At 41.9% G+C, this 24010-nt stretch overlaps 1 long non-coding RNA gene across 1 annotated transcript; it reads left to right on the top strand.

The window, feature by feature from the left end:
• The first annotated feature begins 548 nt into the window (after positions 1-548).
• On the top strand, positions 549-23819 carry LOC126637955 (uncharacterized). The gene is made up of 4 exons (XR_007628477.1): positions 549-723; positions 11633-11734; positions 19413-19662; positions 20359-23819. It is a non-coding gene; the product is annotated as an uncharacterized LOC126637955 (long non-coding RNA).
• The last annotated feature ends 191 nt before the right edge of the window (positions 23820-24010 follow it).

The raw sequence follows: 24010 nt of genomic DNA, 5'->3' as shown, positions 1-24010 counted from the left end.
CTCTTTTTCGAGGGAAAAGAAGCCATACTTTGTTCCACCTTTGGACACAAGCTACATGTCAGGCAAAGCTTCAGAGGGAGAAAGCCCTTTTGTTCTAAAGCATTACAGCTATTGGATTCATTACTCCTACTAGGGCTAATGATAAATCCTCCACTGTCAGTAGAGCCAGACATGGATGCAGAAGGCACTGGGAATAGGAGAGGAAGTACTTTTTCACTTGAGACTTCTGGTGCAAAGACCTGTAGGGAAAAAGTGCAAGTAAATAGACTTTTATCTTCAGGGTAGCTGTTTATTTATTTGCAGCACCGTTGTGCCTGCACGGTTCAATCATGGACTAGGAGCCAGTACTGCCAGGTCTTGTACAAACAGGTCAAAAAGTGAAGGCCAGCCCTAAAGAACACTCATTTCTCTTATATATTTTGTTTACACTCAGCAACCAGAAAGAAGCCCATGATAGTTTATCATCACACTATCTGTATAGGCAAGGTTTCAAGTAAACAAGCAGCGAGTTGACTAATGCAGCAATAATATTTCCGAAGAAATTTCAGATGAGCAATTAAAAAGAGAGGGTTTTGAGCAACGTGGAATATGCTCCAGCCAGACCTAGTCTGTAAGTGTCTCATTTAATTGCTGTTACATTACTGAAATTACTGCCTTGAAGCTCCAGCCAAGATCAAGCCCAGCTTCTGGCAAACAGGCCCTCTGCCTTACAGACATCACCAGGTGAGACGCAGGCTCCACCCTGGCACTGAGGGGCTGGAGCCTGTCCAGAGAAGGGCAAGGGAGCTGGGGAAGGGGCTGGAGAACAAGTCTGACAAGGAGTAGATGAGGATGTTTAGCTGGGGATGTTTAGCCTGGAGAAAAGAAGGCTCAGGGGTGATGTTATCACTCTCCACAACCTCCCAACAGGAGGCTGTGGCCAGGTAGGGGTCAGGCTCTGCTCCCCAGTAACAAGTGACAGGACAAGGGGAAATGACCTCAGGTTAGGTTGGATATTATGGAAAATTCCTTCCCTAAAAGGGTTGTCAAGCACTGGCCCAGGCTGCCCAGTGGAGTGACCGAGTCACCATTCCTAGAGGTATTTAAAAGACATGTGGATGTGGCACGTGGGGACGTGGGTTAGGGGTGGGATAACAGTTGGACTTGATGATCTTAAAGGTTATTTTCAAACTAAATGATTCTATGAAATGGTCATGTGACAGGTACAAAATTATTCCCCCCACTTCAGAAGTGACACACTTCCCTGAGTAATTCCCTCAGCTGATGAGATTTCGGCAACCTCTGCAGGAAAGGAAACGGTGAAGAGGGTCACACAAAGTGACCTGGCTGTACCCTGGGTCCCTGGAGCACAGCTCAGAAATTATGGAAATAAGAATATCTCCTGCTCAGTTATATTTGCTTCACTGCAGTCGCTATCAATTGAACTTTACTGTTCACTTACACATATTTTTGCTTGGCTCCATCTCTCCCTTACTTTTAGCAATTGTAGTTGAGTCTTCCTCTATGATTTGTTTAATATCAGAGGAGGGGAAAGAGAGAAAGAGGGATACTCGATCTGATGTGGGAACACGTTCTCCTTTGTATCAAAGAGCCATCTGCTAATTTACAAAACACAAACAAAGTTACTGGATGTGCAAGAACCCCTGTTGGGAAGCCAGGCACAAACAGTGCCTGTACCACGTCAAGGAGTGCTGTGTTTATTCTGGAACACACAGCTCTCTGGGTTTCTTTTATCTTTGGGCATTTTTCCTCCTTCTTCTCATTTTATTGATCTAAGTTCAGGCATACTGAATAAGCTCCACCACAATAATAAATACAGAATATTTATAGAACGCTTTTCTTACTGTAAAAAAAAAAAAAAAAAAAAAAAGGCACTTTCCTAGACAGAAACAGAAATCATAGGGAGCAGTGAGTATTCTGCAGGCTGGTGCAGGAAAGGTTGAAAGGAAGCCCTGCCTCTTGCAACCTGTTTTGAAGCCCCAGTCTCTGTTTTCAGAGCAGTTGTGTGACACAAGAGTCAAGTCAGTCCAACAGCACTTTTCATCCTCTCTCCCCACCTCCTCTGTGCACCATGCAGGGCAAGGCACAATGCAACATTCAGGAAATATCTCAACCTTGTCCTTTTTCAGTTGTTCTGCAAGTAAGACAGAGGAAAAAAGATGGAGAAAAAAAGAGAGAGAAGCCAGAGATCCCCCGTGCTCTAATCTGCAGCGAGCAGAGCGAGGGGCAGCAGTTACTGTGGTCAGCCAGCTCACTGTGGGCTCACCACAGACTGGGAGAACAAATGTCACCCTCCAGAAGAAAGAAAAGAGATCATCCCAAAGGAATTTACATAAAGTGGTCGTTAGCAGCAGTGTACGTTTCGTGTTCAGACCTTTTTTCTTAATTTCAGCTGGTGCTGAGGTTTTAAAACACCCCAGAAATTTTTAGGGACCTGCAGTCTAACCTGCAAACCAGTTGCCTAAAAACTGGAAGTCTGTATGGCAAAGATAAGGGCTGGGGACAGAACACAACTGACACAATACTCAGAAAATAGACCACTGAATGACCCATTTCTTATAAGCTGGACTAAAATGAATTTAAAGTGGAAGTTTTGAGGGTCTGTGTTTTCATACCAATTTAGCATTCGAGTACCTCACCACACTGACAGGCCTGAAAGGTAGAGCAGAGACAGCAGCACAAATAAGCTAAACACTTTTATCTCTTCCTTGTGCCTCAGCTCAGGTGAAAAGACAAAAAACAACCCCAAAACATTTCAAAGAAGTCAGAATCCCCACGGGACTCCGTGCAGTTGATGGAATCTGGCACGCAGGGCCAACCTGACGTGGTGCATCTCCCCAGCACAGCACAGCTATGTCAGCAGAGACACAGCTCCACATCAAAGCAGCTTCCCTATTTCTGAACCCAAACCAACTCCCTGAAGGACAGGAGGGTGTTTTCTCAAGCCTGAGGAATCTGGGAGCAGGCTGCAAGGTGCCAGCTCCCTGTCTCTGTGCCGGTGTGTGGAGATGTGTTGTATCTCTGTGTCTGCTCCAAACTCAGGCTCTCCATGCAGACCATGATAAGGGTGTCAGCTGCAGTGACAGTCTTTAACTGTGGACTTGTGCCCATCAGGAGGCAGTCTGAGGTCACCAGGATCGCTGTACAGAGCCTACATGGAGAGCTCCTGTTGGTAACAACTTCCAGGCATCGACTCCAATGCCATATGAAATGGCAACACGAAGCCCTGGCAGTTGTGCCAAGCCTGATGTGCTCAATCCTGTGCTCTTGAAGTATAAACTTTAAACTTGCAAGTAAATTCTGGTGCATTTAATTGAATAATAAACTTCAATTTAAACTTGCAGGTAAAGTCTGGGGCATTGCAGATTGGCAACTGCAAAAAATGAAATCAGGAAATTCAGGCGCTGTGTCGTAAAATCCCAAGAGGTAAATGGAAACAAAAGAACATGAGACTGCCCAATGTCTCACAAAAAAACTAAGGCACCTTTTAAATATTGCAAGAGTCTCAGATACCACCAGTGAGTCCATGCTTGTAAGCATGTGATGCTTATACACACATCCTGCTGATATGAACAAGAATTTGATGAGTTACAGTTTGTCACCTAAGCTGACAGCTCAAGAAGTCCCACACAAATTGCCATAGTTAAACCAAAGACTTGTACTTCCTGAAAAGCAGATCCAGGCTGGATTAGGACTGGGTTTTTCAACATGTTACTTACACAAAATAAACAACAAAACCCTATTTTCTCTGATGTTTGAGACAACTATTCAGTACCCATATTCTGAAGCCATACCTATGCTAAGATTTGCCGTGTGTGTGATGATGTAATTTATATATTCCTCTTCTTCCTTTCCATCCAAAAAAACACATTGTTTATCTGAAAAACACTAGAAGTGAACCTGGATCCAGTGGAACCAGCAGGAGTTCTGTTAATTTATAGGACAATGGATTTTACCCAGTATATTTGAACAAATGGTCCTGAGAGTACAGCAACACTCCATCCACTGTCCTTTCAACTTCCTCTTACTGGAGGGTTAGAAAGTTCCCTTCAGAAAAGGCCCTGTCACCAAACATTTTCTGTTTTTCCAAGGGAACAACCCATTTGCAAGGAATGTTCCTGTAATTCCAGGGTATCCAGTACCCTGCAGTCATTCTGCTGTTTCCAGGGCAGTTACCACAAGCCTGATGTAAAGCTCAGCTGGCATAAAAAGTCCTTGCAGGTGCCACTATTGAAAACGTGAGCTTGGAATGGCAAAACACTGGCTGTGACTCCTACAGACCTGAATGGGAAAATATTGAAGATAATTAATTTCAACCAGCACCACTTCCTGATTTGTTTTCAACACTCCTGCAAACAGATTGTGCCATTCACCACTCAGAAGAATTCAATATTTTCTGGTTTATATTGTTCCTACAACACAGAGTCTAATCACCCAAATATCCAGGCTATCATGTAACATCTTTCTCCCTGTCCCTGTGAAGGGACTGCACAGAACATTTGAGGCTGAAGCTGCTTTAAATAGTTTCCACTGCTCTGTGCACACAGTGCATGGCTTTTCCCTCTCATCCTCCTGCACTTTTCCACTGCAGCCTTCAAACGTCACACGGTGCCTCCTGCACCTCTCAACCCTCACATGGTGTGGGGGAAATTTTAGTTTCACTTATGTTGGCATAATCCCACTAAAGCCAGAAGGATTGCCTGGGTTTATCTGAGATCAGAAGGCAGCCTCAGGTTGGGCTGAGCCACATAAGTGTTTGGAAAGAGCAATTATGTTCTGCAGGGGAAGACAAGGCTTTCAGAGTTTACACTGACATGGGAGTTAATATTCCCCACACGAGGACACACAAACTACTGTGGCAATTTGGCCTTGGGAGATATTTTTGCTGAGAATGTAATTTTTTTTTTTTTTTTTTTTTGCACTGGAGAAAGCCAAATTGCTGATCATTTAGAGCTTTCAATAAATAAAATCAGCAGTCTATCTTACATCATTAACAGTAAAGAGAGTGGGTTTTCTAGATAATAGGGATGTATTACAGTAGAATATCCAGATGCTACCAGTGATGGTAGATTGAATAGATTAAAAGAGAGGAAAAGAAATAAAATTCAATTCAAGTTCTTACTGCAACAGCAGTGAACTAAAATTCTTATTCTCTTGTCCCAAATGACTTGGCATTGCTTGGGCTCTCAACAACTGTCATATTTCACACCAGAGATTGTGCATTCCAGTTTAAGTTTGTGTTTTAAATTCAGCTTTGTAAAGCACTGTGGGATTTTCCAGACTGAAAGGCATCATATATAAATTTAAAATATTATTATTATTTCAACATTATTTATGGATGCCATCTGTTCCTAACTCTGTTACTGTCTCTTCTTTTTAATGTTCTTATCACAGACTGCCTTGCTTATTACTTGCTAAATTGGTCAGAATTCAGTTCAAGCTATCCTTGAGTTATATGCTCACCTCAACGACTGCCTGCCAAGAATGATGCTTATGGCATATCTTGCATTGATTTTAGAATTTCTGAAAGTAATAAAGCACTGAATGAGGCTCCTTTCTTCCCACAAATTAGAATCTGTCATATTAATAGAGCAACATAATCCTGTCATCGCTTCCATTTGTTCCTTTCATCAGCCTGAGGTTAACGCCACCATCAGTGGGGCTGTTTGTTTAGAAGGCCGAGAGGAGGCCGTTGGTTTATTTTTAGAATCTTCAGGAATGATCATTCCAGACTGGATTCTCCTACTCCTGTGTGTGAAACAACCTTCCATAACCCACCAGGATGGCACCCCGAGGCTCCTGCAGGGCTGGGAGCGCAAGGACAAGACCAAGACCTTAATCACTCACAGGGACAATCACTCACAGGAGAACAAAAGGTGGGCATGGGAAGAGCCTTCTCCCTCACCCTCACCCTGCTCCACTGGGGCAGGGTGGGATACACTCCATGTCTTCCTGCAGACAATCTGGCACGTGGGCACATCCCACGGCTGAGCTTGGTGGGGCTGGGATTCCAACTGAGCACTTGTTACTGAGATGCAAAGCACACGGTGTTTCCCTCATTCCTGGGAGGATGACACTTGCACACCATCACAGTTCTGCCCACACTCACTATTTACTCCATATTTACTCTTTTTAGGACCTGTCCAAAGTACAAACCTTTACATCAGCTGTTGTCATGTCAGATTTCACAAGCTTCGTACAAACAATAATTACCAATTCAGGGGGGGAAAAAATATCTCCAAATAGAATTTGTGAGATTTTATTGGCAGAATCACTGAATAAACTATTACCCCACCAGCAGTCATTGCCACACTACAGCTGCCTGCAATTTTTATTTTCTTGGGTTTAACTTCATAACTCTGCTTTCCTTTTCCTTCTTGCTTCCTCTTGGCTGACATATTATATAGCTGCTGAAATGATCCCCTAGCCAGGAATGCTGGATGAGCAGCTGCCTGTGGATTGGTGCCAGCATTGCACTGGAAACTGGAAAGAGCACAGGCTGGCTTGCCCCTGTGTCTCCTTCCAGACACGGATAAAAACCCAGAGCCCCTCACTGGAGAATTCCAATCCTGGAGCCCAAGCTGCCCCTTTGGACACCTCAGCAATTCTGGAGGCTGGACACCAACCAACCAACCATACAGGAATGCCAAGCTGAGCTTTCCTACTTCTCTTGCTGGGTTTGGAGGATGCCAGGCTGAGAGATCTGTGAGGCATCAATTATAATCCAGAATGCATCTCTCAAAATAAATGTTTTGTGCGTTTCCGTAGCAGATCATCCAATAATAGCACACAGCTCAAGCAGCTAATGGAGCACAAGTCTGCCTCCAATGTGTCAGATAATAATTGTGCTGTAACACCACAGTGCATACATGAATAAATACAATCCCGAATTCAACGAGATATTTTCCTTCTGCTGCTCCTCCTGCTGCAAATGAATACACCAGCAATTAATTACTGTGCTCAGCAACTCCCTGCAGCAATTGTGTAATAGATTCGTTTTCAGTCCCTTGTCTCGTAACCTTTGGGATAAGAGTTTCATGGGTCTGGAATGGCAAACATAAAAATATATGGCTTTGTGCATTTAGTGTTTGTAAATGTTACAGCTCTCAGACACCAGCCATAACTTTCTCAAAGTTCTGTTCCACTGCTTATAAATCCTGCAGTTTATTTGAATATCAGGAGCATTTGAGACGGCAACCAAGAGTAAAGGGTATTTCTCAATCAGAGATATTTGCACGTTACTTTTCATGGTAAAACTTATTTATATTTATATTACTAACATTTGAGAAATAGTGTGATATCTGTTCTTACTAGGTGTCAACCTTTTAGGTGGTTAGGACTACACCAGGATACCCTGGCCTCAACAAAGTCACTGCAGGTTCTGTCGCTGACTTCAGAGAAGCCAAAATTCCACCTAAGACTGTAGCACTAAAAAAAAAAAATTAACAATTTAAACCAATATCCTGCCATCTCACCTCTGCCTTGTTAAACAATTATTTTTTAGGATGCACAACTAAAAGTTGCTGAGCCCTTCAGACAACTGTCCAAGGGAGTCCTGTACGGAGCAAACCATTTCCTGATCTTATTTTGCAAGTGTTTGAAGCCCAGAGAGGTCACGTGCCCGGAGCTGACAAACAGCAGGGGATGAACACAGCGCAGACACCGCCTGGGTGATGAAATGCAGGGCAGTACTACGAGTGTCTCGATGACAATATTATCTACTCTCGCACAGATGGCTCGGGAAAAGCCAACGTTTCTACGGTTCTCCTGGGCAAAGGAGAGTCCAAGAGGGGAAAGCAGAGGAAGTGGAAGAAGTAGGTAGGGGGAGCAATCTGAAAGCCAAGCTTTCCAAATCTGAATGATCCCCAGATCCCAGAGGGAATGACTTTCCAGGCTGAAGGAGCAAGGAAGAGTGGGCTGCCAAAGCTGGAAAATGAGCCTCCTGAATCTTTCAACCCAGAATAATACCACATTTGCTATAAACCAAGAATAATTAATTTTAAAAAAATAAGTCTGAGCTGTTCTGACTGGAAGCACATCACTTCCCTGTGCTTAGAGCAATGGATTGGGACTCAATTCTGGTTTTGCTGCTACTGAACTGCCCAACCAGTGCTGTCTTCAATGCCATCCATGAAGACAGAGACTCTCTCCTATGGCCAGATGTGCCCAGAAAATAAAGGCTTTGCAAACAAATTATTAAAAAATAATTCATATCAGAAGTTCTAAGGTGTCCCTTAAGTCCAGACAACAACAGTATAATGACAAGTTAGTGATTATCATAAAGTATTTTCAAGACTCAAATGCTAATGAAAAAGAGTAAAACTATTAAATTATAATAATTTATAAATATAAAAGCATTAAATGCGTTTCCCAAGTTCTGTCTAGCTTTGTTCCTCTCACCTCTGCTCAGTGAATACTCATGCAGCTCTAACTAATTTATTTAAGCTGAGTTCAAGACTACACAGGACACACATTAAACTTTAGTGTCCCTTCTCCAAGGAGAAGTCTTTTATTTGGTTATTTCCATCTGTTAGGTATCCCAAAAATGGAAGAAAAACCTTTCCCAGGGGCCAGTACAGCCACTCCCCAGAGAACTCAGATAAAGTAACTCAGGTTATTGTTTATCTCCAGGCTTTCTCCAAACCCAGCAGACCAGGGCTGTGCTGCCCATCTGATACACAGAGCTTCAAAACTTGTTTCCAGCTGGCATCTGCCTAATCTCCTCTCCACTTGAAAAAAACCTGGCATGTAACTGCTGCTTTCCTTTTTGTACCCAAATCCTCAAACTTACATTCTTACTGTAGAGATTTAGTCAATGGAATCAGGCAGATAAAATAAAATTTAAAAAAAAAAAAAAAAGGAAGTTTTTTGCACATCACATCAAACAGCAATTGTTCAAAGACACATGGTTTGTGAAAGATTTTGTCCAATATTAGTGCATTACTAACCACTTTTCCATGCTGCCTGGGCCCCTGGAAACAATTGAAACCTAAGAAAACACAAGGGATATGTCCTCATTTTCTATTATATTTTCTTAATAGGATGGCAGGTGAGTCAGAGTTGAGACTTCATTTGTGCAGGAAGTCTATGGATCTGATTTTAATCATCTGCAAATAACAGTAAGGTAGAATAGCAGGAAGGAAGGAACTGTAGGGTTGATTATCAAGAGATCCCATATTTCTGTACATCTCCATGCAACCTCAATTCCTTCATATCAGTCCCCTCATCCATATAGATGGTAACAGATCACAGAAACATTGTGGGGATTAATTACTTAATGTCCTTACTTTGCCTTTGAAAATGCAAAGCTCTCTGTGCCTAACAGTTTAGGTGGATGTCCAAAGGGATTTACAAAAGTACTTAAGCAGGTTAAATGCCTACATCCCACTGACTCCCAAAGACTTTCCATAAACCTGACACTATAAATGGAGTGGCAAGAAGGGAGAACGCTGTCACCTCATCTTTATGGGGGTCAGGACACTGGAAGAGTTTATGTTCCTGTGACTCCAGCTTAGTCACAGGCAGCCTCTTTGCTCCTGGCTGGCACACTCCTCTGAAGGAGGTACCTGTCTGGCTCAATGTCTTCCATGTCTCAAACCAATCCCTAAAATCAACAGGAAGCTTAAATCCCTAAGGCCCTACTGTGCAGGCAGGGTTTGTTACCTGAGTGAGAACAGATGCTGATCCCAGTGCTGGACAGCCACACAATGGACACACAAAGTGACATTAAGGTGGTGCAGGGGAACAGTGTGCCAGGTGCTCCTCTGTGGATACCAACCCTCTGAATCCTCTGGGATTTCCTGTGTTACTCTGACACAGCTGGCACCTACAGACTCCAAAAAGCAGGACTCCTCCCAAACCAGAGGCAGCAACAAACTGACCAACGAGGTTTCCTAATTGCACAAAGCTGCTGTTGCAACTGCTCGTGTTTCTCCTGCCTATTAAATGCCAGTTAAGCCACTGCCTCTGAGCTGCTTCCCCCATCAGCTCAGAGATCCTGTAAGGAGGGTTCAGAGATAACAAAACCAGCCAGGTTTTCTTGGTCAGTACAGCTGATCAGCCCAGTGATCCAGTTCAAAATGACCATCAGGGGTGTGTGGGACAACGGAACAGACCCAGCTATAACCAAACTCCCTGAGTGCAGACACAGAGGAAGATCAGCTGCCCACAGGAATCTCTGTTTCTTGGGTAGGTTTTGCAGCCTGCAATGAGCTGCCCACAGTGTGGCAATTTTGGGCTACCTGCACCCAAGTGAAGTGGGTTCACCTGTCTAACATAAACCTTGCCCCTGGACCGAACAGGGGATGTACCCTACCAGCAGCTGGGAGCTGGGAAACTGCTTTTGTCATCAGAGAGGCATAGTGAAGAATTAAAAAAAAAAAAAAAACAAAACCAAAAACCGGCTTAAATTACACTTTAAAATGAGCTAGAGAACTTGGCTGGTGCAGAATGCAGCAAATCCTTGCTCTCTGGTAGGCAGTGCATCTCACCAGGAGCAGAAAACGGGAGAGCCCAGGGTTTTGCCCACTGGTGATTGCGTGTGACCAGACCGAATTTCAATTTTACAAGTCTTCAAGCCCAGCTTGTCTTAGGAGCTGTCTGTTTGAAAGAACACATTTCTCTTTGCACATTTTGGTCAGCACTGCAATCAAGGGAGCCACATATGCTGGATCCTATTCAACTTAATAGATAGAAATTTGGCAGTAGAGTGTTCTCCATATGGGGTTTTCAGCTGTAGAGAAACTTCTGCCTGTGCTATAAAGTAGATTGGGATTGTTCCTTTCCAGAGTAAGCTGCCTCTTCGTCTAGATGGTGGAGGAGAACTGGATTCAAATGTGAGCTGGCTCTTTAAGTGGAATTAAGAACTGGTTAAAAAAAGAACCCACCAAACATGCTGGCTCTCAGAGGGTGTTCATGATGTTCCCCTGAAATTCTGAGGAGTTATTACCCATTTTGCCTTGACTGTATTTTTGGCTGAAGTTTTATCAAGAGCACCCAGGCAAATAGATTGTCACATCCATCAAATATAACTTGTAATGAATAAATGTGTCCTTCCAGCCACTGATCGAACTGTGAAGGTGCAGAATAGTGCTGGGAGCTTCAACAGCCTAATAAAAAATAACTCAAGTTATTTCACCGGGCAAAATCATCCTGGGATAAATGTACAAATGCATTTTCTCAACCTGGTGCAGGTATAATGGCTTCATTGTACATCAAAACAAAGAAGTTTAGCCTGAAATAATTAATTTCTGTAGGCAAAGCCTAACATTTCCATAGTTGCCAAAGGGAAAGCAAAGAACAATTGTAAAGACAGGGAAAAAAAAAACCCTCACAATGAGATTGCTGGGAATAATTCCAATAGCATGAAATTAATGTAAATCACAAATAGCTTCCGTGAAGCTAAAGCAAAAATCTGTGAGAAACCAGAATCAGGTCCAATAACCTAAATATGAATCACTGACAAAAAGAAAAACAAAAGCATGGCCACAACAGAGACATTTGATAGTATAGGAAATGAATATTAACACTGAATGATCACTAAAGGGATAAATACTTCCCTAATAACACTCAAGTCTTAGGGTGGGAGTTTCTTGCAAGGATGGTATAAATCTTAATGATTCTCTTGTCTCAGCAAACCTTATGGAAGCTCCACAACCCAAATGGATCCTGCTACAGCTTTCAGAAGATGCTCCTTCTGAGCTGGGTTAATGGCTGGCAACAGGAAAGTTATCAGGTAAAGCAGACATATAGAAACCCACCTAGACTGTGGAACTCTTCTGCTTCATCATCCTAGATGTGAACAAGTCTCTTTTCCTTAAATGGATGTTTTGTGGCAGCTCCTCAAGGAAGAATAGCCAGGGGCTTTCACAATGCAAGTAATTACAATTCTTCCTCTGCTGCTTTCACAGAGTTGATCTAATGAATGTTTTTAGGTTCAAAATTAATAAAACCCACATGCAGCCCACTGGAGGGTTTGTTCTTCAAGATTTGGGGCTCATCAAAACAACTGAAAATATAACCCTTAACTAGTTTATTTCGGACACTGGTTCACTCTCTGAAGGTGTTTGTGTCTTTGCAGCACAGGTTGGGATGAATTAGAGTATATATATAAATATATATATAGTATTCTGAGATGGTGCCTGTGTTTTCTCCACACTGCCCTGCTTTGGTGAGGTATTGGCTTTTGTTGTCTAAACCGGGCTCAGATATGTCATTCTTATTACCAAGGCTTATTTAATTCATTTACTAGGTCATTGCTTGGGATAATATATGCAAATTGTACATATTAAGAGTGATATGAATTACATCAAGCATTGCCATTTATGTGGAAAATTCATCAAATGTTAATGCAAAATCTATAAATAGAAAGAATAAAATAATAATAAAACATGAATGTGCAGCAAGCATAAAAAATGAAGACCCTTAACTGCCCATTTATTAAGCAAATAAGGACGGCAGATCCTCAGCCAGAGAGAAAAAAATGCAACAGAAAATGACTGTGTGTTACAGTGACACTGATAACCACTTAAATCAAGCCCCCAGTATTCTGACAGGGTGCGTGCTTGTGAATGGGGGAATGAAAACTCATGTCAGAAAGGAATTCCAACAACTGTGCTGGGTAGAAAGTGGTAGGAGACATTTAAAAAAAAAAAAAAAAATAAGCCCACGGATTTAGTCTTTATGACAAAGCTAATCACAGATTGCTTGGGCACTCCACCAAACAGTTGGAAAAAACTATAAACCCAAGAACTGTGTTTTATATCATTTCAAGCCTGTGTTTCATGTTCCTGTGATTCAAATGTTCGTGCTAGCAGGTACAGCCAGGGATGTTACTGCCTCGCCATAAAGTGCTCTGAATCTGTAACAATTCATTTTTCTCAGCCTGTAAGGACAAATAGTCACTTATCATTCCAGTATCTGGTGAAGAAACTTCCATAGAATCTCATACATCCCCACATAATTTGGCATAACTGGCAGGCTTTTCTAAAACAGAATAACTGAATAATAATGAAGGCCATTAACGATGATTAGAAACATTACAAGGAGTGAAAAATTAGCAATATAATTTCCTATATTCATAGGCTGCTTATGAGAATAGAATTTTTGCAGGAATCCTGCACAATTATTACTCAAGGGGAGGATGTCAGAGGTAAGTTATTTGAATTTTCACTCTTTTAAAGAAGTTCTCATTATGTAGCCTGAATTGCTACACTTCATAAATACAGCAAACTTCTCCCTTTTTTTCCTCATGATTCATATACTGTTTCCCTACTCAATTGTTTTAAATCAAGTTCTCCTTTTCCCATACATTGATAACCACTTACAACACCATCCTTTCAGGAATCAGCCATCAACGCTAATTTTGCTCTTATGGCTGCTGCCTTAAATGAAGCCATTTTTACTTTTCTTTAAAATTCCAGATGTCATTAATTTCTTTTATCAGCCTCTAACAGAAAACATACCTAGAGACTGTTCAACCCATACTGCTGGGCTGTATAAATCTCAATCATAAAAGAGTGAAGAGATGCTTAACATCTGCTCATCCTCGTTACAAGAGAGGGGGGAAAAAAAGGCCCCACTCTTCTAGTGGCAGTTGTGCAGCTTTCCCAACCAGGCTCGTGGATTTCTGTGCTCTTGTTTTGCACAAGCAGAGAGAAATAAATAAATCACAGGCACAAAACAAGGTTATGTGAGCCACAGAGGGTCAAATCCTGCACCGCTGGTTTATTCCTAAGAAATACCACTTCATTCTTAAAAAAAATCTGACTTAGGTCCATGCCAGTGAATGAGCAGCTTTGGACTGGAACTGGTATTATCTGGATGAGGTAATTAAACAGAAAGTAGTTAGCCTGCCCCCCTTTCTCAACCAGACTCACAGGGTACTTGCCCAAGGCACAATTGCAAGGTGTTATAAAAAATATATTTAGTGCATTTATAGGTCAAGAAAGACCACATTCCTTTGGTTAGACTGATCACCTCTGGCAGCTACAATAGGAAAGAGAACCTAATTTTACTGGTGCTTGGACAAACCCTAAAGCACAGAACAAAAATCCTGTTCCTGCACTTAAATGTGACAGGATATACGATCATGCTTTATATGGAAATTCCATTTTTAAATACTTCATAAAGAGGAATAATTATTAATATGCCCATTAAAACTTTAATAAAGTGTTACAAACTGCAACTGCTTAATAGACTGCTAATAAGGGTGGCTTCCACTGCCTCTTCCCCTGGACTTTGCTTACTTGCCTACAATTCCTATTGCTGCTGCTCAGTTTATTAACCCCATGTAAACAAAACATTAATGCAAAATGTTACCAGATGTTCCAAAGAACCTATGAAAACCCTCCCTTAGGTTCCTTAGGCTTGAGTCATTAATCTATAAATTCTTTAGTTTCTCTTCTACTTAAACATTATAGGATTTTTCCAAAAGGATTTGGTGCTCTCAGAGGTAAAATCTCGCTTGCCTATTAATGCATGAAATCTCACTAAAGTCACTGAAACTACTCGTGTGAAAAGACATCCTCAAGTTCATTATGGAAAGATTATCCATTTGGGCTTAAGGAAACTGTACACAAAGTGCCACGGAGAAGAGAAGTAGTTTCAGCCTTTCTCATTTACATGCAAAGCGAATTCTTCCACCATTTGCTTCCAATTTGATAACTGAGCAAAAGCACAATAATAAATAACTCACGAGGAAAAAAAATTTAAACAAAAAAAAGTAATTTAGTTTAATAAAGCACAGCTTCAGCCTATGGGCACCCGAGGAACTGTTCCTTCTGTCACCCCATGGGAAGGGGGGAAGCTGCCGTGGGGAATTCCATCTCCTCCATCCCACACCAGGCACCACACGGCCACTCTCTCCATCTGTGGATGCCCAGATTGGGAAGAGCAGCTTAAGAACTGGAGGAAAATTTGATCAAGGGGCAAAAGAACAGCCCAAAATACAACACATCCCAATATAGACATTCTTTAAGGGGCCCAACACGGTGTCGTGCAGCTCTTCCCACATTTCTCAACAGAGGAAAATCCAAACCAAGGCCTCATGGCCTCTCCTCCTGGCACTGCCTGGAAGAAGGGCAGTGCTTCCCAGAAAGATGGTTGGGAACTGCCTAACCTTCCACAAAAGTTAAAGCTGCTTCCTCTTGGCAGCCTCCCAACAGAAGACACGGGCAGTCGTGTTCCCTTCCCGTCCGCTCCCCTCCCTTCCCTGCAGGCTCAGGAAAAGGATTGGCTCTGGATTGCACAAGGAGACTCTCCTTGCTCGGATGTCCAGAGGTCTGCGAGATTTTGGGTGTGTTAACCCCTAGTGCAGAGCCCTGCCACCTGCATTTTGTAGCCCAGGCATCACAGGGAACACCTTTCTAACACGCTGCTAGCTCAGATTTCGGTAAAGCTCGAGAAGAAAATTAAATAAATATAAAAGGAGATACTAACGTTTCCTTGAAAATTCAGTAATTATTTTACTTAAGAAAAAAAACTATCAATAAATATTTATATCTCTCTTGAAACCCAAACATTTATTATATTTATTAGTATTTTCTCTCAGTCTCACCAAAGCTGATGGAGATTTTGCCAGGCTTCATCCTGATTAATGCAGAGCCTCTCACAGAATCTTCCCACCTTTTTTCTACAAAACCTTTGTGCTCGAGGAACCCTCCAAACGCCCATGTATAAATACCTATGTTCTACCCAGAGGTTTACATTTTGATTTGCATGACAAGTACAACAAAAACACTGGAAAAAAAAAGAGGAAATCGCTTGTCTGAGTAACAGCAGAGAGCAAATCAGTAATATGACAATATATATATTGCCTGTTAAATTAATTAATTATTACTTCTAATAGTAAGTAAGTGGTCTCACACTAAGCAACGAGTGATGGGAAATTCATGGTAAGTGAAGAAATCAGTAATTTTGTGCAACAGAACAGGATTTGACCAAGAGGAGCCTCAGGATGACGCCTGGGAGATAAACCATTTTACTGCACCAGGATAACAACAGAAGTTCAGGGGATGGGCATCAGTGTGTATTCAGAGTGTGAAAAAGCATTGTTGAATAATGCACCACGGTGCTTTTCATCATAGTTTCTCTTTCAAAAAAAAAGAGACGTGGGGAAGCAATTATAAGCTATTTTGATGGGCTCATAATCATCATTTTCCATAGAAACTTCAGAGCCTGTCAATGGAGTATACAGAAGTATCTGAAATGCTAATTGTCACTACATAATTGCTACAAGGCTGAAACATGTTAACTAGGAACTATCTGGGCATTCAAACAACTATATCTTTGAAAATAATGCAAAGAAGGCACTTCAGCCCCCCTTCTGCAAACCTAATCAAGTGCTGTGTGAAGAAAAACATTACACACGAGTCAGATGAACACAGCAGCTCTGTGGGTACACAGTGCAGAACAGAATTTATCCAGGCAATGGTACAATGCTGGTTTAAAGAGAAAAAGAATTATTTTACATTCATTAAAAACAAACAAACAAACAAACGAACGAAAAACCCACACCTGCTCAGATGGGTGGGGCAGCAAACGATCTGTGTGGAGAATTCTGAGAAGCATTTTTAAAGACTGGGATTTCTCTGACCCAAAAACAAAGGCTGAGGAGATGCAGCGACTGTTTCCAGATATGCACATGAGACATAAAAAGAAGAGATGCTTAAGCGAAAAGACAGTTTTGGCATTAATCATAAATATGTTGGGGAAATCTGAAGAACATTTCCAGTTTCTAGTTCAGTGAAATTTTGAAACCAATGTCTAGAAAAAGAAACGGAAAGAGGAGAACTCTAGCCTGCTTTCAAATGGATATTCTGAGGAGTTTTAACGGTGAAGAGGAGCACAAATAAAACACTATTCTTGTAAATAAAAATAGCTGTTGCTAACTTCTCAAAATGAATATCAATGTATTGCTAACTTTAACAGAGGCATAAGGTAAAAAATTTCCAGTGATTTGAAAAATTAAAAAAAGAAAACTGCCAAAAGACACAACTTTGTAGTTATTTGTCTACATTGGGCACAAGTTACTCCCACAGCAAATGTGCTTCCAGTTCCATTTCTTTCAAATACAAAAGCTCTCAGCCTAAATACGAGCATCACATACAATTTAAATGGTAATAACAAATACCATCCTTTCTTTTAACCAAGCATAGAAAATTAGTGCTAAACAGAACAATTTGCAGGCTCACCAGAGCTGGTGGGTTCTTTTCAGCTAATCACATCACACTTCATGACTTGGAAATGTTAAAAGCAATGTATTACCAAGGAAAGCACAATGCTTGCTATTTAAGCTTCTAAGTGTTGGTTTAAAGTGAGTATCTTCTTAATAGAAATGAAATCTAAGATATCAACCAACAGTTCTAACCACAGAAAATTATAAAGTCTTCACTTAATTAGACATTAACAATTTCCTGCACCAATTAAAAGTCTGTCTTGCAATGTCATTGCTAAAAATCTTGGCTGTTTTTCCTGTTATGCTTAAGATCTCTGTGATGTGCTACAGAGTGTCTGAATGCCAGTGTGTCCCATTTGATAATTGCCTTCTGGGGCTCCAGTTCCCAGCTGTGCTGCTCCTCCATGGATGGGGCACTTGGCAGACAGGCTGAGTAAATCCAGGATTCCATCAGTGCAGCAGCAAAACATAAAGGACAAAGAATGGTCCAGTCATTGATTTCCCATTAGATTTCTATCTGATAGAAAGATTACACTTGGCTACTAGCACCAAAGAGAACTTGTTTTACTCTGGGTAACTCGTATTTAGATTGATTTCCCCTGAAATAGAATTTTTTGAATTGCTCTTTCCTGTTCTAAGTCTGCCTTTAAGGAAGAATTCCCAGCATGGGAGGAGGAATATCCACCGTTCCTCTTCTGAAAAGTTGCAGTTGAAGAGTTCAAAACCCGCACCAGAAAGGGACATAGGCACCAAACTCCCTAAATAGGCTGAATTCCCAGGGAATGGGCATCTGCATTGTTTTAAAATAGATGCTGGGTTAAAATACTAATAATGAACCAAAATCAACTACTGACAACTCAAATATAGCCATCGGTAGAAGACCAAACCAGAACTCAGCATGAATAAAAATATCCTTCTTGTTCTGTTCCCTTTATTTTTGGTAGTTTCTTTGCTCTTATTTGGTAATACTGGCCAGGAATATCAGACATCCACACTCTCTATAATTTTGGTAGCACTGGAAAACTGAACATGCTACAATTGGAAAGGATTGGAGCGCTCTGGTTTCATCACCAAAACTGGGTGAAACACCCAGAACAGACAAACTGCAGGAACAAAGACAATTAAACTCAGTTCTCCTTTCAGTTTGAATATCCTAAGACACAGATTCCAAAGCAATGTGTCACCAGCTGCATGCAGGAACCACAGCAACAACTCACCACTGCCTGCTCCCTGTTCCCTGGAGGGCAGTGACCAGTAACAGATGCAAAAAGAAAAGACTCGGAGAGCATTCCCCCAGCAACCCTCACAGCTCCTGGCAATCTGCAGCCTGGGGACTTCCTGAGCTGGAGGTTACATCAGCATCTTCCTGTTTAGCAGCCCTCAATGGACCTTTCTTTCATGAATTGTCTAATCATTTTTCAAACCTATATATATTTTGGCATACGAAACATCCTGTAGCAGTGGATCCCATGACTTAATTGCGTGTTGTGTAAAATGAGCACTTCCTTTTGTTTGCTCTCAATCTGCAGCCCAACCAGGTTATCTGGTGCCTGGGGGGGTGCTGTGTTCAGAGAAATTAATATTCCCACCCCTGCCTGGTCACCTGAAACCTCTGGTCCCACGATTTCTGAGCACCCTCTTTCCCCACATGAAGAGGGTGGTCAGGCCCTGGAAGGGGCTGCCCAGTGGAGGGGTGGAGTGTCCCCATCCCTGGAGGTGTTCAGGGAATGTGTGGATGTGACACTCAGGGCTCTGGCCTGGGGACTGTTGTGTTCAGTCACAAGTTGGGCTCACAGATCTTGGAGTTCTTTCCCAGCCTTAATGATTCTATTCTATGAACAAAGTTAAACGTGCCATTGCACACACTGGCATACAGCAACTTTTTTATTTCATTTGACATTTCCTTCCTAATTATTCCCAATATTTTCTTAGCCTTTCTGACCAGGTCAAAATGTCAAGGTGCATTTTCAGGGAGCTATTCTCAAGCAATTGTCCAAACACTTTTCTCTAGCTTTAATCTTGACTAACACCTTCAAAAACAATTTAACCCCAGAAAACCTGATCAACTCCAACTACTCTTTAGCTCAGCTATGAATATATTAAATAGCAGAGATTCCCATCCTGGAGGTCTGGAAGAAAGCACCAGTTCTCCTTCTAATGAAACAATGAGAAAGTTTATTTCACCTCTGTTCTACCTCCTTCTCATTTCCATTTACTCTACTCTCTCTCCTACCAGCACCTGAACACAAGAGGGGATCTTCAGCCATGGCAACGTAAAAGAAAAATCCAACTTTCCTCTGAGTGAACACCAGTGCAAATAGCTCGTTCAGCTTTTTGCCATGTCATTTTTCATGCATGTGTATTTTGCACATCCACTGGCTATGCAGCTTCCCTGGCAGAGTCTCTCCTCTGGAGAAAAGAACTTTTTTTTTTTCCCCCTCCATGGTTTTATGCCTTCAGCAAGTTGTTCTTCAAAATCTCCTTAGGTCTGCCTCATGGTTTTATATTTATATATGGTCTGGTTTTATATTTAACCAGTCAAGGTTATGCTCTTTTTCCACCTCCCATTTTGAGCCAGATGCTTTTTTATTTATAAAAGCCTCCTTTTGCTCTACTATTTAACAATGCTGCTCCTCCTTGATAGTGGCATATATTTACTCAAAGCCTCTAAAACAGCCTAACAGCCCTAAGAAATATTTACAAGTAGTATTACTAAACGGGTTCTATAATACAGTTTTATATATATATATTACTCTGAAACACTGTTTTTACATGCAATGAAACTATAAACAAGGCATTCTACTGCTTGTACTAGAAAAATAGCATTGTCATTAATTTCGGGGAGGGGTTTAAATGTTGACATTGAAACACTTGCAACTACCTAACTAGAGGATTAGAGACCTGAGGCATATATCACCAGGAATGGAAACTCTCACATCCAGCATATTGATTCCCTGAGACTCTGCAAATGAAAAAAAAAAAGGTGCCTTCCCTCACCTTCTTTGGTGAATTATTGATTAGCTCTGCCTTAAAAGTGCCCATTTCTCTTCACTGATTGCAAGGGGGAGTTTGGATAATGAGCTCTTACATTGACATCTATGTTGTAGATACTTAAAATTGGGCAACATAAATCCTGCCAGGAGGAAACTCAGTTGTGACACTTTTCTACTCTCTCTACACAGGCAAGGAAGATGACAGGGTGTGGGAGAAGTGACATTCTGTCACCACTATTAGAAGGTACTTCTTTGCTGGAGTGATGGCCTGCACCTTGTTACAGATATAGAGAACACCAAATGTTCACATCACACCTGTACTTAAGAAGGGGATGTCAGAACACTGGGACCAGTGAGATTTGAGCCAGTTGACTGCTGGACAGGCACCTCAAAGAAAAGCCTGTTGTTGCAGCGAACCCAGACAACGTCCTGACAGTGACTTTCAGTAATGGAGGGTTTTTTTCACACCTGTGTTAGGTGGAAACACAGTAGTGCTTATTTATTTTTGAATTGTAGAGCCTTGACTCCTTGATTCTCCTGATTTCCAGGCATACAGGCAGGGCAGAAGACTTAATGTAGTGCCACTGATGAGGGATTTATATTAGCACCTGTGGCCACAGCATTTACTCCAGCCATCGTGGTGGGAAATGATCCTCCATCACTCCCAGCATCTTAGCTAAGTGGTGTAAAACTACAGTCAGCATGTTCTGTGCCAGCTCCTTCCAGCTGTAACTCGAGCTGCTTTTGGCACTGACCTTGCCCATTACTTGCAAACCAGGTCAGCATTCTTTGTGGGCCTTTCCCATCACTCTCCCACAGATTGCTGTGCCTGTGCTTCTGCCTCCGAAGGTCTGTCACGTTAGCAATAGCTGTGCTTTTGGAGCCTAAGAATGGAAGTTCTGCAAGTGGTGAAATTGAGGAATATATCTTTTTTTTTTATGGCCACTTTGCAGCTACACTTCAAAGGCAGGTCTCCCCAGGCTTCCACCATCAGAGACTCTGTGCACCCATGGAGACTAATAGATGCTGAATGTTGCTATAGAAATTGCTATATTAACAACTGTCCCACGGATTGCATCCTCTGTTGGATCCCAATTCTCCTCAAATTGGAAGCAGTGGCAGAACTCCAGCATTATTTATTTGCAGGGAAGGGTAAGATTCACAGGAAACTCTGGACAAGCTTGTAAGTAGCTTGTCTGAGATAAATGAAATATGTCATTTGTCCCTAATGATCTCTCCCTGCCAGCACAGAAAGACAGCAACATAAAGCACTTTGCAACACATCCCTCAAAGTGAAGATATTCATTGCAACAGTTTTCTGTGTTTAAACGATAATTTGGGCATGAAGGTTGGTGCAAGTGTATCCTGCTTTGGACTGGGTTTTATATGTGCATCATCCTGAAGTATTTAACAGCATCTAGAAACTCTGTTATTGCAACTCCAGTGAGTCAGTATTTGTGTCTTTGACAAATCAAATCCAAATTCCTGATAAAAGCATTTTCCACACCCTTTCAGATAATTTTAAGATTTCTGCACCATTCCCTAAAGACACACACACGTCACTGGTATTGTATAGTCCTCCCTAAAGTGGTCCATGAACTTCCAGTTGCTATCATTTGTTAATACCATTTAGAAAACAGATGAGGCATTAAAAGAAATTCAGGACAATGAGGCAGTGTTTGTCAAACCTTACAGCACCATCAGCCACACAGCAGAGGCACTTAAGTCACAGTATTTGTAAGGTTCCCCTGTGTCCAACAGAGCCAATTCCAGCCAAGGCAGACTGGCCACTGGCCAAGGCCGAGCCCATCAGTGGTGGTGGCAGCGTCTCTGAGACAATGTATTTAAGAAGGAGGGGAAAAACTCTGTGCAGCAGCAGCTGCAGCCAGAGAAGAATGGAGAGAGAATATGTGAGAGACAGCTCTGCAGACACCAAGGTCAGTGCAGAAGGAGAACAAGGTGCCCTTCCTGACTCTGCATTGACAATGTGACCAGGAAGGTGGCTGGACATCACCTCCTACATTTTCCTTTGCTTTCACTTTATTAAACTGCCTTTACCTGGACCCATGAGGGTTTTTCCATTTTATTTTCTCCCCCTACACCCTGCTGAGGAAGGCAGTGACAGAGGGGCTTGGTGGTCACCTGGAACCCACCCAAGGTCAACCCACCACAGTGTTTCACCATGTGGCATATTGTTGCTGGTCCTCTCTCCAAGCAGGCAAGCAAAGCTCAGCAGTTGGATGAAGTCCAAATCTTTCCAGTTTTAAATAAACTTCTCTGTTTTCGCCCTGTTATTCAATCAAATGTTCCCAAAACAATGGTTTTGTAAGCTATAAACAAGTTAGGCATCTAAATAATTGACTTTGAATGGAAAAACAGAGAATATGTTAAAGGCTTGTGTCTTAAGTCAAACCAGCAATAATTCTAAGTTTTACTGCTCAAGGAAACTCCCAGCTCCTAAATAAGATCAAGGTCCACTTATGCCCAATGATCTGCAGGGTCTCTGCCCTTTACACTTCACAGTTCTGTAAAGGGCAGAAGAAAAATTTGAGGATAAACCAACTAAAATCTTATGCATTGGCTGCTCTTGTAGACCAAAAGTTTTACCTAATTGATTAGCAAGTTTTTCTTTTGTTATTTTCCCATCCTCCTCCACTAGAGAGAGGATGTTGCTGGGGTGAGTCCAGAGCTGAAGAATATCCCTGCCTGTCCTTTTAGCCCCACAGAGGAGCCAGGTGCTTTCACAGGACTTGGACCAGTGTCAAAGAAGCCACAGGGCTATTTAGACATTTCCTGAGTAATAATCCATTAGTCTGGAGTTTGTAGAAAGAAGCCTCTCCCAAGAACCTCATCTCTCCATCCCATCAGACTGCCTGTCATCAAAACCTGGGAGCCTGGCAGTGCCAAGCCACAGCCATGTGTTCAATTCAAGGCAGGAACAATGACAGTAGAGATAAGATGACATCAGAATTTCATGAGCTATGAAGGGGGTGTGTGGTGCAGCATTGCTTAAGCACGGCCTGTGATTGCATTGGCAATGGAATCGGAATCTTTCCTGTTTGCAAATAAAAGAGAATTTACCCCAGTGGAACAATCTACATAAATTCTTCTGTGCAATTCTTATGTACAACAGAAGAACCACATTAAGGACCTAAAATTGGCCTTCCCCAACTTGAGGTGCTGTGCTGGCAGTTGGCACTGAGACGAGCATCACTGCAGGGCAGATTTCACTACGGTATGCATTTGCCTATCTTGCATCTAAAGATCTGGGCAAAGCATCCTGCACACAAATACATAGCTCAAGAATGAGGAGAGAGAGAGAGAGAGAGAAGAGCACTAGTTCCTCTTAATGCATGTAGCAGTCATTTGGGAAATCCCCCCAAGGACTCTGCTCTGAAAATCATTGGGCAAATGTGTCTGAGAATGTGCATTTCAAGAGTGCCGGTAGAAGTGAAACTGCATCCATCAAAAGGAACTGGTTTCCTGTTTCTATTCTTCTTGCCTTTCATTTTTCAGATGTGTAAGCTAGATAATGAAAAGCCATTCCAGACCATTTTAGGTATTGCTGGGATGAGGTAAGGTTGTTATCTGTTTGAAGGAGAATCATTTTTCATTGTCTGCTGCCATAAACGGGTGGAGACTTTTTTTTTTGCTTTCCCCTCACATTCAACTGATATAAAAATCTCAACATTCTCCAAAGAGCAGTATGGATTTTAACCATTCCATTTGCTTTAGCCCACAAGGAAGGCAATGGGATTGATGGCTACAGCTACACTTTTCCATCAAAAGTTAGAGAAATTCATACACAAATCTCACATTTAGTTGTTTTCATGTGGTTTAT

This window comes from Myiozetetes cayanensis, unplaced genomic scaffold (genome assembly GCF_022539395.1).
Source record: "Myiozetetes cayanensis isolate MyiCay16 unplaced genomic scaffold, myiCay2020 scf16, whole genome shotgun sequence".
Classification (NCBI taxonomy): Eukaryota; Metazoa; Chordata; class Aves; order Passeriformes; family Tyrannidae; genus Myiozetetes; species Myiozetetes cayanensis.
This window is presented reverse-complemented; position numbering and strand designations above follow the sequence as displayed.